The sequence below is a fragment of the Equus caballus genome, chromosome 29 (genome assembly GCF_041296265.1).
Source record: "Equus caballus isolate H_3958 breed thoroughbred chromosome 29, TB-T2T, whole genome shotgun sequence".
Classification (NCBI taxonomy): Eukaryota; Metazoa; Chordata; class Mammalia; order Perissodactyla; family Equidae; genus Equus; species Equus caballus.
In genome coordinates, this window is record NC_091712.1 from 12,215,022 (window position 1) to 12,228,705 (window position 13,684).

At 45.5% G+C, this 13,684-nt stretch overlaps 1 protein-coding gene across 6 annotated transcripts in view; it reads left to right on the forward strand.

The window, feature by feature from the left end:
- Nucleotides 1-13,684, forward strand: part of LOC138921419 (ral guanine nucleotide dissociation stimulator-like) — a 93,342-nt gene that overhangs the window by 65,303 nt on the left and 14,355 nt on the right. The window lies entirely within an intron of this gene.

The following is a 13,684-nucleotide window of genomic DNA, read 5'->3' on the forward strand; positions in this document are numbered from 1 at the left end:
CTTTGGGTGCTTCTGGCATGTGTGCAAGGTGGTTCTGGCGTGTCAGTGTCATGGTTCCAGTGTGTCAAGCGGGTGGTTCCAGGTGGTTCTGGCGTGTCTGGTGGGTGCTTGTGGTGTGTATGGCAGGTCATTCAGGCATGTCTGTATGGTGGTTCCAGAGTGTGCGGCAGGTGCTTCTGGCATGTCTGTTGGCTTTTTCCGGCTTCTAAGGGGCCTGGTTCCAGTGTATCCGGCAGGTGATTTTGGCTTGTCCAGAAGGTGGTTCCGGCGAGTGAAGCAGCTGGTTCAGGCGTGTCCAGCAGGTGGTTCACGTCTGTCAGTGATGTGGTTCCGGCATTTCCAGCACATGGTTCTGGCACTCTGAGAGATGGTCCTTTCATGCCCGTCGTGTGATTCTGGAGCGTCCATCAAGTGGTTCTTGTGTATCCGGCAGGTGATTTTGGTGTTAGAGTCAGATGGTTCTGTTGTGTCCTGCAGGTGCTTCTGGCACGTTTTGGACCTGATTCTCACATCTGCGGTGGGTGGTTCCACCGTTTCCAGATGATGCTTCTGAAGTGTCCAACAGTTGGTTCCAGCATTTAAGGCAGGTGGGTCATATAAGTCCTGCCCGAATCATTCAGCTGAGGCACGAATGATTGTCCTTCCACATGCTTAGGAGGAGAGAGACAATAGGATTTTAACCAACCACTCTTTGGAAGTTAAGAAAAACTCGCTTTCCACAGTGCTCTTACAGCATACTGGCAACCTCTCATGCCGCCCTTGTGCATGGGTGGAGAGAGTGTTCACAAAGCAGCTATGGAAGAAAGGCCAGGTTTGCTCAGCAGAGTCCTACATTGCCCTAAAATTGCAAGGCACAAAACACTGCCTCCAACCCTCAAGGGGAGATGAGCAATAATCCATCTTGCTTCCAGCTCTTTAGGAAGCTGAGAAAGAACTCACTTGCCACACTGTTCTTATAGTGTACCTTGAACATCTCATACAAAGGCACCTGAAATGCTGTTTATTTGGAGCCCTTAACTCATTGCTTTAGAACTTCTGCTTTTGGGGCATTTCCATCTTGCCAACCCAGCTCAGACAAAATGCCTACATCTTCTCCTTAAGCAAGGAGGCTGAGGCCCGAATGATTGCGCATCCACATGCTTAGGAGGAGAGAGACAATAGGCTTTTAACCAACCGCTTTTGTGCACTGGAGGAGAGAGTGTCAGAAAGCACCTATGGAAGAAAGGCCCCTTTGCTCTCAGCCGTGCCCTACATTGCTCTAGAGGTGGAAGGCACAAAGCACTGCCTCCATCCCTCCAGGGGAGTCAAGACACAAACCATCTTGCTTCCAGCTCTTTAGGAAGCTGAGAAAGAAGTCGCTTTCCACAGTGCTCTTACAGCATATTGGGAACCTCTCATACGCAGGCAGCTGAACGCCATTTCCTCCCAGCCCTAACTCGCTGCTTTAGAACTTCTGCTTCTGCCACATTTCCCTCTTGCCAACCCGGCTCAGGGCTAATGGCTACGTCTTCCCCTTAAGCAATGGGGCCAAGGCCCGAATGATTGTGATTCCACAAGCTTAGGAGGATAGAGACAAGAGGCTTTTAACCAACTGTCCTTGTGCATTCGTGGAGAGAGTGTCAGAAAGCCCCTATGTCAGAAAGGCCCATTTGCTCTCAACCATGCCCTATATTGCTCGAGAGGTGGATGGCACAAAGCACTGCCTCCGTCCCTCAAGCGGAGACAAGCCACAAATTGTCTTGCTTCCAGCTCTTTAGGAAGCTGAGAAAGAACTCACCTGCTGGATATGCTTGAACCAGGCACCTTAGAGGCTGGAAAAACCCGACAGGCATGCCGAAAGCACCCACCGAACACTCTGGAACCACCACACAGACATCCCATAACGACCCAGCAGACTCACCGGAAGCACCCACCGGACACACCAGATCCACCTGGAACCACCCACTGGACACACTGGAAACATGAGTCTGACACACCAGAACCAACTTCCAGACATGCTGGAAGCACCTAACGGACAGGCCGGAACCATCTTCTGAACCTACCAGAACCACATGCCACACACTTCGGAACCACCTGTTGGATATCCCAGAACCAAGTACCAGATACACTGAAACCACCTCCCAAATATGCCAGAACCAGGTGCCAGACACGCCACAAACACCTGCCACACAAGCTGGAACCACCATCCTAACACGCCAGAACAACTGGCTGGATACGCCAAAATCACCTGCCAGATACACCGGAACCAGGTCCTGGATACGCCAGTACCAATTTCTGGAAAAGGCTGGAAAATCTGCCAGACACGCCAGAATCACCCACCGGACATGTGGGAACTAATTGCAAGACAGGCCGGAACCAAAGCCAGGACACTCTGAAAGCATCAACCGGACAGGATGGAATCAGGTCCCAGACACACTGTTGCAACCTGCTGGACATGCCGGAACCACCTTTCGAATGTACCAGAACCATATGCCAGACACACAGGAACCACGTGCCAGACACCATGGAACCAACTGTCAGATACACCGGAACCAGGCTCCCAGTGTGCTGAAGCCACCTACCGAATATGCCAGAACCATGTGCCAGACACGCTGGAACCATGTGACGGATACACCAGAAACAGGTCCAGCACAGGCCAGAACCAGGTGCCGGACACGCCTGAAACAGCTGCTGGACACACCTGAAACACCTGCTAGACCAGCTTGAACCACTTCACAGACAGTCTGGAACCACATGCTGGGCACACCAGAATCAGGTGCCCGACATGCCAGAACCACCTGCTGGACACGCCTGAAGCACCTGCCAGTCTTGTGAGAACCACCTGCCAAGAACTCCAGAAACAGGTGTTGCACACGCCAAAACCAGGTGCTGAACATGAATGAACCACCTTAAAGAAATGCCAGAACCAAGTCCCAGACACGAGTGAGTCACCTGCAAGACATGCCAGAACCAGGTGCCTGACATGCTGGAACCACCTGCCGCTCACGTCGAAATCACCTGCCGGATACGCCGGAACCATGTGCTGCACAGGCGGGAATCACGTACCAGACATGCTGGGACCACCTGTTGGATATGCCAGAACCAGGTGCCTGATTCACTGAAACTACATGCCGGGCACACAAGAACCAGGTGTCAGACAGGCCTCGACAACCGACAGGGCATGTTGAAATCACCTGCATGATACCCCGTAACCATGTGCCAGACAGAACGGGACCACCTGCCGGACACACCGGAGCCATCTCTCAGATATGCCAGAACCACATGTTGGACACGCTGGAACCATCTCCCGGACTGACCTGAACCACCTGCTGGACACGCCAAAATCACCTGCCTGATATGCTGGAACCAGGCACCTTGGATGCTGGAAAAACCTGGTAGACATGCCGTAACCACCCGCCACACACTCTGGAACCACCACACAGACATGCCAGAACGACCCGCCAGACACACTGGAAGCACCCACCAGACAAGCCAGAACCACCTGGAACCAAATGACGGACATGCTGGGACCATGACTCTGACACGCCAGAACCAACTCCCGCACATGCCTGAAGCACCCAACGGTCACGCCTGAGCCATCTTCCGAACGTACTAGAACCACATGCTAGACACTTCGGAACCACCTGCCAGACACTTTGGAACCACCTGTTGGATGTGCCGCACCCAGGTACCAGATACCCTGAGACCACCTGCCGTATACGCCAGAATCAGGTGCCAGACATGCCACAAACACCTGCCACGGAGGCCGGAACCACCAGTGTAACACATTGGAACAATCTGCTAGACACGGCAAAATCACCTGCCGGATACACCAGAACCAGGTCCTGGGTACACCAGAAGCAATTTCTGGAAAAGGCCGGAACAACCTGCCGGACACACCGGAATCACCCCTGGACATGCGGGAACCAACGGCCAGACATGCTGGAACCAACACCTGGACACTCTGAAAGTACCAACCGCACACGATGGAATCAGGTCCTGGACACATGGTAGCCACCTGACGGACACGCTGGAACCACATTCAGAGCGTACCGGAACCACATGCCAGACACGCAGGAACCACCTGCCAGAAACCATGGAACCCACTGTCAGATACGCCGGAACCAGGCACCCAGTACGCTGAAGCCACCTGCCGAATATGCCAGAACCATGTGCCAGCCACCCTGGAACCATGTGATGGATACACCAGAAACAGGTACAGCAGAGGCCAGAACCAGGTGCCTAAAATGCCAGAACCACCTGCTTGACACAGCTGAACCACCTGTCAGTCTTGTGAGAACCACTTGCCGGATACACCAGACGCAGGTGTCGCACATGCCAAAACCAGGTGCCAGACACATGTGAACCACCTGCCAGTCTTGTGAGTACCACCTGCCAGATACACCAGACACAGGTGTCGCACATGCCAAAACCAGGTGCCGACATGACGGAACCACCTGCAAAACATGCCAGAACCAGGTGCTGGACATGCTGGAACCACCTGCCGGACACGTCGAAATCCCCTGCCGGATATGCCGGAACCACATGTCACATATGCTGGAATCGCCTACCAGACATGCCGGGACCACCTGTTGGATACGCCGGAACCAGGTGCCTGATTCACTGAAACTACCTGCCGGACACGCCAGAATCAGGTGTCGGACACGCATGGAAAACACACAGGATATGTCGAAATCACCTGCATGATATCCCATAACAATGTGCCAGAAAATAAAGTACCTAGGATGTGTGAAATCCTATTGAGGCATATTCATATAATGCATTTATTATCATCTTTCTCGCTTTTTCTGTTTTATTGTTATAATTTTTTTTTTTTGAGGAAGATTAGCCCTGACTAACATCTACCACCAATCCTCCTCTTTTTGCTGAGGAAGACTGGCCCTGTGCTAACATCCATGCCCACCTTCCTCTACATTATATGTGGGACTCCTGCCACAGAATGGCTTGATGAGTGGTGCATAGGTCTGCACCCAGGATCTGAACCGGCAAAGTCCGGGCCACTCAGGGAGAACACGCAAACCTAACCACTGTGCCACCAGGCCGGCCCCAAGTTTTCTGTTTTTTTAAAGCAATTTCAATTCTTGCATTTGTTTCACCAGCAGTGGTATCATCGTCTTGGACAGTTTCCTCCAGAGTCACAGTATCTAAAATTTGGAGCATTTCTGTTGCTTGTTTGGATAAGTGATGTCAGAATGTCTAGTAAATCTTCCTTAGGAGAACTGTCTAAAAGACGTCTCAATTTAGCAGCTGCAGGGACATGTATATTCAACATTTCAATCGATAGTAGTTCATTTTTGTAGAACTCTTCTGATAATTCTCCCAGCTTCTCTTTAGTTTTACAGGTGTTGAAAAATCCCTCAAGTCAGTCCAACAGTTCCACTTTAACAGCAGGATATGACTTCTCTTTTAAATCTGTACCATCTGCAAACAGCACAGGCGTGTGGTCAACAAAAGTGAGTGGGAATTGGGCTGGGTACTGCCCACAATCTGAACCATCAGTGCCGCGGCCCCAATCCTGTGCAGTGGTGGCAGATCCTGAGTATTGCTGGCCAGGTAGGTCATGCTGGGGATGAGACTTAGGATGGTGCTCTGCAGCCCTCGAGCAGGCAGCTCCACACCAGCTGCCAGTTGCAAGTCCAGTCCACACTGAGTGCACATGGGGGAGCTTGGAAGCAGGAAGCCATCTGGGTGAACAGCAGCAGGAAGTGGCTGAAGAAAAATTATGGGAAGATGAGGGGAAAAAATGTATAATAAATAAAGCTTGCCTTGTTATGCAGATAAACTTCTCAGTTAAAAAAATTCTCTAGGGGTTGGCCTGATGGTTCACTGGTTAAGTGTGCACGTTCCGCTTTGGTGGCCTGGGGTTCGCCGGTTCTGATCCCGGGTGCAGACATGGCACTACTTGGCACGCCAGGCTGTGGCAGGTGTCCCACACATAAAGCAGAGGAAGATGGGCGTGGATGCTAGCTCAGGGCCAGTCTTCCTCAGCAAAAAGAAGAGGATTGGCAGCAGTTAGCTCAGGGCTAATCTTCCTCAAAAAAAAAAAAAAATTCTGTAGGGGTTGGCCTGGTGGCACACGGGTTAAATTCACACATTCTGCTTTGATGACCTGGGGTTCACCAGTTCAGATCCCAGGTGCGGACCTACACAACACTTATCAAGCCATGCTGTGGCAGGCATCCCACGTATAAAGTAGAGGAGGATGAGCATGGATGTTAGCTCAGGGCCTATCTTTTTAAGCAAAAAGAGGAGGGTTGGTGGGGAATGTTAGCTCAGGGCTAATCTTCCTCAAAAAAAAATTCTCTAAGAGTCATTCTCTTTCTGGTGCCGATGCTTTTCCTAATGGAAATTTCCTTTAGAAACATAAATTTCCTTTCCAAAGAGGAAGTCTATCCTTCATTTACAGCAGTCAAGGTGGAGATCAAGAGTTTTTCCTGCATCTGCTGGCTCTCGATTGCTTTTGGCTCCAAATAATTTGTATGTCAAAGTACCATACTTTGGGCATCTTCAGCATTCCTTCAAGAAGAAACAACTTGTTCTTGGAAGTCTCTGTCTCCTCCCCAACCCAGATGCACTCAAGCTGTTAGGGGCCAACAGCAAACAGGGTTCTGCCTCAAGAAGCTTTGGGGAAGCCTCTTCACCCTCAAAGGCCTGAGACACACTAGAGGGATAGATCACTGCAGGTTCTTCAGCCATTGAAAATAATATAAACAGCTCCATTCTCATAAATTTAACAACTTGAAAACAAGGAACAACTTACCAAAAATTTCAAACTAACAAAACTCAACCAAGATGATAGTATTTTCCTCAGTCGGGCGCTGCTAGCCAAGCTTTTTGCCACAAAACTCAAGACTTGGATTCATGCGACACACCTGAAGAAAGCACAAACTCTGGGGGGAACTGCACATCATTTGGTGACTTAAAAATAAAGATTTCTCCAAATGGAAGCAGACAGTATCTGATGCGAAGGTTTCCAAGGTGTCTGGACCAGGTCTGTTGGAAGTTTGTCTGCCAAACCTTTGAGGATGACATGACACTTCAGATCATCTCCAATGCCTCTGATCTTGATAACATGCAAACTTCAGGTAAAAAGTGCCAGAGAGTTCTCCCTCCTCTCACTCCGTGTTCCTCAAATGTGGCCGCGATAGGTTTCCAATCTGTGTGTTTTTCCTCCAACCTGGGACATGACTCCCAGAGAAGCTCCTTCCTGGCATCGAGGGACGAGAGGCTACTGAAAGTGGAAAAATCTGACTGCAGATCAACAGTGCTTTCAGAGAAAGATCGCAATCAAAATGGGGACATGTGAAAGTTAATAAACGGAAACGTAGTTGAAATAGTGTTGGAAGGCTAATAGAGGGAGTTCTCATGCCCTATGTCAAAGGCGCAGTGCAACAGGAAGAATAAAGACTTTCTCTTCCTGACCAGTCAGAAACTAACCCAAGGAGAGACAGTCACAACTCTGCCGATGAAAAGCCACTGCCCTCAAGACTGTGTCCAATAGCCCCCACAGTTTTCCCCACTCTGAGATAAAAGAGCTTCTCCTCTCTTCCTTGCTGGGTGCTCCTGCATGGCTTGCCATGGTTGCACACTCCAAATGGCTATTCTTTGCTAATCCCAGATAAACCAATTTTTGCCAGAGAAATAACTGGCTGTCTATTTGTTTAAGTGCAAGACTTGTTAATAAGCAAGAGCTGTAGAGAAAACATTTGATACAATCCAACTCCTGTTTGTCATAAAATTTTCTAGCAAGTTTGAAATAGATGGAAACTACTTTCACTTGTTGAAGGTCATCTACAGAAAATGCACAGTTGACTTCATGTTTAACAGGGAAACACTAAATGATTCTCCCCACAATAAGGAACAAGGAAAGGAATACCACTTTCACTACTCTTATTCAACAAAATACTGAAGCTTCTGGCAATAACAGAAGTAAAGGAAATAAAAGCCATAGAGTTTAGAAAGGAAAAAATGTAACCATTCCTAGTTTCATTGTTGTCTGTGTAAAAAAACTCTGGGAATCTACAAAAAAAAAAAAAATCAGAACTAATACGTGAGTATAAAAAGTTCACCAAGTACAAAGTACAAGATCAACACACAAAAGACAATTTTATTTCTACAACTAATGATGAACCTGCAGATGATAAACTTGAAAATGCTGTATTATTTAAAACCACTCTGAAGAACATGAAATATTCAGGCATAAATTCAAGAACATGTGTACAGGATCTGATGCTGAAAATTATAAAATACCGATTACAGTGATTAAAGAAGATGCAAATAAATTGAGAGCCTTACTATTGTCAAAGACAAATGCAGCAGAAATTAGTTAAAGTGGTGAAAGCAGATTTTATTCAGTAACAGCTGACAGAAGCTGAGCTGCGCTCAGATTTGTACGGAGGTGAATCTAGAATTTTAAAGAGGGAATGAAGGAGCAGGGTTCAGGGGCTCAGTATATTCAAAGAAGTGAAAAAGTACAAAGGTTGGTCAGCGTAACTGTGATTAGACCCACTGTGTTCGTTACTTTGCAGTTATCAAAGTTAGGATTCTATCCTCACTCAGAAGTTGAGAGAAAGAGCCTCTATCTGTCTTAATGATCGTATTTCAAAGGAGTGGCTCTTAGGTCCTTTAGAGAATTCTGAGAGATACATATCTACAGTTGTAAGCCCTCTTTAGTAAATACTCTAAGCAGGGGTATCAGAGGCCTATAATTGGGTGTTGACTAAAATAAATAGCAAATTTTTCTGTCAGCTTTGAGCTCTCAGGAAGGCATTTTAATGGTGGGCTGGAGTCATTCCGGTTACACAGACTCATGCAGCTAGAAGCCACGCCAGAGTCTGGTTGAGTCTCCTCCTGGTGTGGGGGTTTGGAAGGAGTTGTTATGTGCTGAGAATTCTGCAGTCCTCACCATGTTACTGGATAGAATAATGAGTACAGGTCTCAATTATCCCCAAATTGATCTATAGGTCTAATATTATTCTAATAAAAATTCCACCACAGTTTGTAGACAGAGACACCTTTTTCTAAAATTTATATAGAAAGGCACATAGCTGAGAGTAGCTAAAACAATCATGACAGGAAGAATAATGCGGCAGTAAACACTTTAACAATATTTAGTATTGCCTTGTACATACTGTAATCACAGCATCATCATTTTCATTGTAGGACAGCTACATAAATCAATGGAACAGAGTAGAGAATCCAGAAATGGACCACAGAGTTATACCCTAGTGATCTCTGACACCAAGAGTGAACCTTAATGTAAATTATGGACTTTGAGTGATAATGATGTGCCTATGTATGTTCATCAATTGTGAAAAGTATACTACTCTGATGAGGGATATTGACAACAGAAAGGTTATGCACATGTGGGGGCAAGGACTATATGAGAACACTGTGTATTTCATTAAATTTTGCTGTAAATGTAAAACTGCTCTAAAAAATAACATCCGTTTATTTTTTAATAGGCAATACAAGAATACCTTGTAGTGATAAAACTGATCATTATTTTAGCTGTGATGGATACACAAACTTGCACATCTGATAAAATTGTACAGAACTAAACACACAGGAACAAATTAGTACAAGTAAAACTGGAGAAATCTGAATAAGATAGTGGATTGCATCAATGCCAACAAGCTGGCTGTGGTATCGTCCTATAGTTTTGCAGAATGTTATCATTGTAAGGAACTGGGTAAAGTGTACACTGGAACTTTTGGAGTTATTCCTTACAGCAGTGTAGAATCTACAACGATCACACTATAAATTTCAATTAAAAATAGTTGGCAAATGGAAAGTCAGTCTATGTTTTAAGTTAGGAAGTTTCATTAAATGGTCAGTCCCATTACTTTATAAATTGAATACAATGCCAATAAAAATTTTAACGAGCTTTTCTGTTGAGTTAGATAAATGATCCTACATGGAAAAAATAAACACATAAGCTAAGCTAGGAAAATATGGACCAGGAAGAACTCTGAGGGAGGAGCTGCTCTATCACACGTTAAAAATATTGCAGAGACTGTAATGCGACAGGAGAGGATTGTCGCATGCACAAGAAGAGGAGAGAATGGAAAGGGAGGGGAGAGGGTGGCAGAGTTCAGGAGAGTGGGGGAGGGGTGGCCTGATTGGAAGTTGTTGACACGGGGAAGCCGAAGCTCACTAAGTAGAAGGCAGGCACCCTATGTGATGGTTTAGGGAGCATATGTGGCTTTCTCTGGCGGTCCTGTGTTGAAAGCAGAACGAGAGTTTTGGAAACTGGCAGTTACTGACCAAGTGCTGACTGTTGTGTGCTGAATGCTGCAGGGGCTGTGATTTGGCTTCTTGGGATGTTTGCTTCCCACGTTGGGAGTCAGAGTTATACTGTCATATATGATCTGGCCTTTGTCCATTTGTATATTCAGTCTCAAAAAAACAGTCGGTGCACAAATTCATCAGTTAGCTCGTCATTAAAAAATACTCTCTTGGAAAGTTAAACCTTCGAAAGTTAAAAAGATGAAAATGGTAAAAAGATGAAAGACGCCAAATAAGTTTTATAGATAAATATGAAGAAATTGAATGAGAATCTCAAAATTATCCTTCAACAGATTAGGGTGTCATGAAACAGGTTTCTCAAAGTCCTATATTAACATTATTTTCTAAAAAAGAAATTTGGCAAAATGAATTAAAGGACTTAAAACGTCCTTAGCGTTGACTTCATGTTTACACTTCTAGTAATTTACAATCAGGAAGTAATTCTAAATAGCAATACGTTTTATCTCCTAAGTTGATTTTTTTGTGCAAATTATTGATTAAAAAAAGAAAAAAAGAAATCAAATGTCCAGCAGTTAAGTACATTTACTTGAGAATATATCATGCAAACTATGTTTCAGTAGAGTGTCATTTTTATTATCAGCATAGGAGAAAAGATGAGTTATGGAAGGGATTCTGCTCATGCTCAGTTATTTCCTTTACTTAACATTAAATCTTGAATAAAGTATAATGTCAAGCTGACTCATTTACTCCTTCATTTTAAAAGCTGAAGACTATTTCCTTGGTTTTTAAATAATGAGGTGTAAAGAAGAGGGTGAGCTGTTGAAAATAACTTACACTGAGATTGACAGTAGCAACTGCTCTTGATTTTTTTGAGAGTCGTGGGGTCACCCATCAAAGCAGGAATGCTATTTATGTTCAGAAATTAAGAATCTGAATTTTATTAGAAATTTTGACTTTTATACACCCTCAAAAAGTAAACTTAGGAATTTATTTGAATTTTTAGCTCTGTTGAGGTATGAGTAATAGACAAAAAATGCACACGTTTTCTATATGTGTATTGATTAGTTTGGACATATGCATACACCCATCATATCGTCACCACAACCAAGTGCTGAACACATCCATGACCTCCAAAACTTTCCTTGTGATTTTTGTGTGTTTTTTTAAGCTTAGGAATTTCATGGATTTTAACCTTATGCTCAGATAAAAGAGGGAGAAGATGAGGTGTACATTGTTTCATTATGGTACCTTAAGACATAGACTTTCAACATACACATGACTTCTGAAAACCAATATTTATTACTCTCACAATGAAATATTTTCTCCTATTTCCTTCAAATATATGTCCTTCTTATTCTACCCCCCACCCACTTCCTTTTTGAGTAGGGACTCAGGAGAAATTTCCAATGGTACAAACAAACAGGGTCCAAGGGGTGGCTGCCCCTCAGCCCTGCAGGCTTTTCCCCTGTGAGAAGCGACCACTTTGCACGTGTGTGAGCCAGTGTGGAACAGGACAGAGTATGTCTGCAGACTGGTTCAGCCTGCTGAGCCCCTTTTCTGCTTCTAACCTATGGCCACGAAAAAGGCTAAATGGAGGGAAATTAAACTTTGATGTGTTGATGATTGAAAAGGAAAGTGCCTTGCTCTCTAAGGGATAAAGTCATTTGGAGGAAAATCAAATAACTATCATAGTTATTTTTTCCTATCTTATTTTTCCACTGAAGCCACTAGATATTTCAATCTTTCTGACTTCCTAACAGAATCCAGTAGTACTTTCCTTTTCTAAGGCCAATGAACTGTTATGTAAGGGGCTTCTCTTGCTTTTTCCAAACCCTCCTGGGATTCTGTTTATCTACTGTTCGTTTTCCACCCCCTGCTTTTCAGATTGCTTTGTTCACTGTCCTTGTAAAATAAATGTGGCTCATTAAAATAGGCAGCATTAATATGTATCTCTTTCACTGCATTTTATCTAATAAATATGCTGAAGATTTTCTGTATTCTGCATGTGAATCCTTTGTTGAATATTGGAACTGGGACAATCTCTTCGCATTCTGTGACTTGCAAATTCCCTCTTGTAATGTGTCTTATCATGAACCGAAAGCCTAAATTTTAATGAATCCCAGTTTACCGATATTTCTTGTATGGAGAGTGTGTGTGTGTCTTCTTTGAGAAGTTTTTTCTACCCTGTGGTCCCGAGGATGTTCTCTTATGTTGTCTTCTAGAAGTTTCATTATTTTACCTTTCCCCTTTAGGTCAAAGTGTCCAGGAATTGAGCTTTGTGTGTTGTGAGGGTAGGGCTCAAGGTTTCCTTTACATCCATATGCCCGTCTCTACGAGTAATAACAGGCAGCATTGGGACAGGTGGACACAAGCCTGGGAGTTAGGGGTCCTGTATTCTCAGCCTTACCCTCCCTTTAAAGCACCCTCTGAACGTGGGCAGGTGATTTTCCCAGTTCTCCCTCCTCTCAGACTCCTTCCTTCCTCTCTTCCTCCTATCCTTCATTCCTCCCTCCCTCGCTCCCTCCATTCTTTCTTTCCTTCCTTCCTTCCATCTATCCACCCGAGCATCTGTCCAGGTATCAATCTGTCCAACTGTCCTCCTGCCTGTTCGCCTGTTTGTCCTTCTTCTCTCCTTCCATCCTCTTTCCTCCCATCTCTCAACTTCTCTTCCTTGTCTTTGTTCTTCCTGCTTTCCCTGTGACCCTCCATTTGTCCGCTCTTCCTCTGTCCATCCAGGTATCCCCTCTATCTGTGCCTCTACCTGTCTCTTTGTTGTGTGTCTCTCTTCTTCAAGCACACTGTCTCTCTTGGGTTCATCTCACTCACAGGCTCGAACATCCCTCTACTCACACAATCCCTCCTTCTGTCACTCACATTTAGGGCTCACCTGTGAATGGTTGTCCTGGGACAGCCACTGTTGGAGTACAGAGGAGCCTGTGGGGCTTCACCCACTGTGTGGGGTCTCTGTGTCTCCCAGATGACAGCCCTTTCCACAGCTCCTGAGCTGGGCAGCATGTTCCTGCCTACTTCCTCATTGCTTGAGCAACCAGAAGACACCACAGGCCTAGGGGGCCCCTCTTCCTTCCCCAGAGGAGCTCTCCAGCCCCACACCTCAACTGACCAATTCTTACTGGGCAGCTGGGAAGCCGAGGTGTGCAATTCTGCTTTGAGGGCAAGCATGCTGATCACAAGGATTATACCAATATTTCAATCTGATGCAGCCCTCAGAGAGCCCCTGGTCTTGTGAAAGTCACAGAAAATTCTAATACAAGGTGGGATGTTTTGAGGAGAAGCACCTGGCATCCTTTGGGTGGGAAGAGCTCTCTGGAGGGGGTTTTGCCCAATTGGGGTCTTTAAGAAGGAGTAGGAGTTATATAGGGAAATAAGGTGTGGAGCGTGTTCCTGGCAGAGGAAATTGCATGAGCAATGGCCCTGT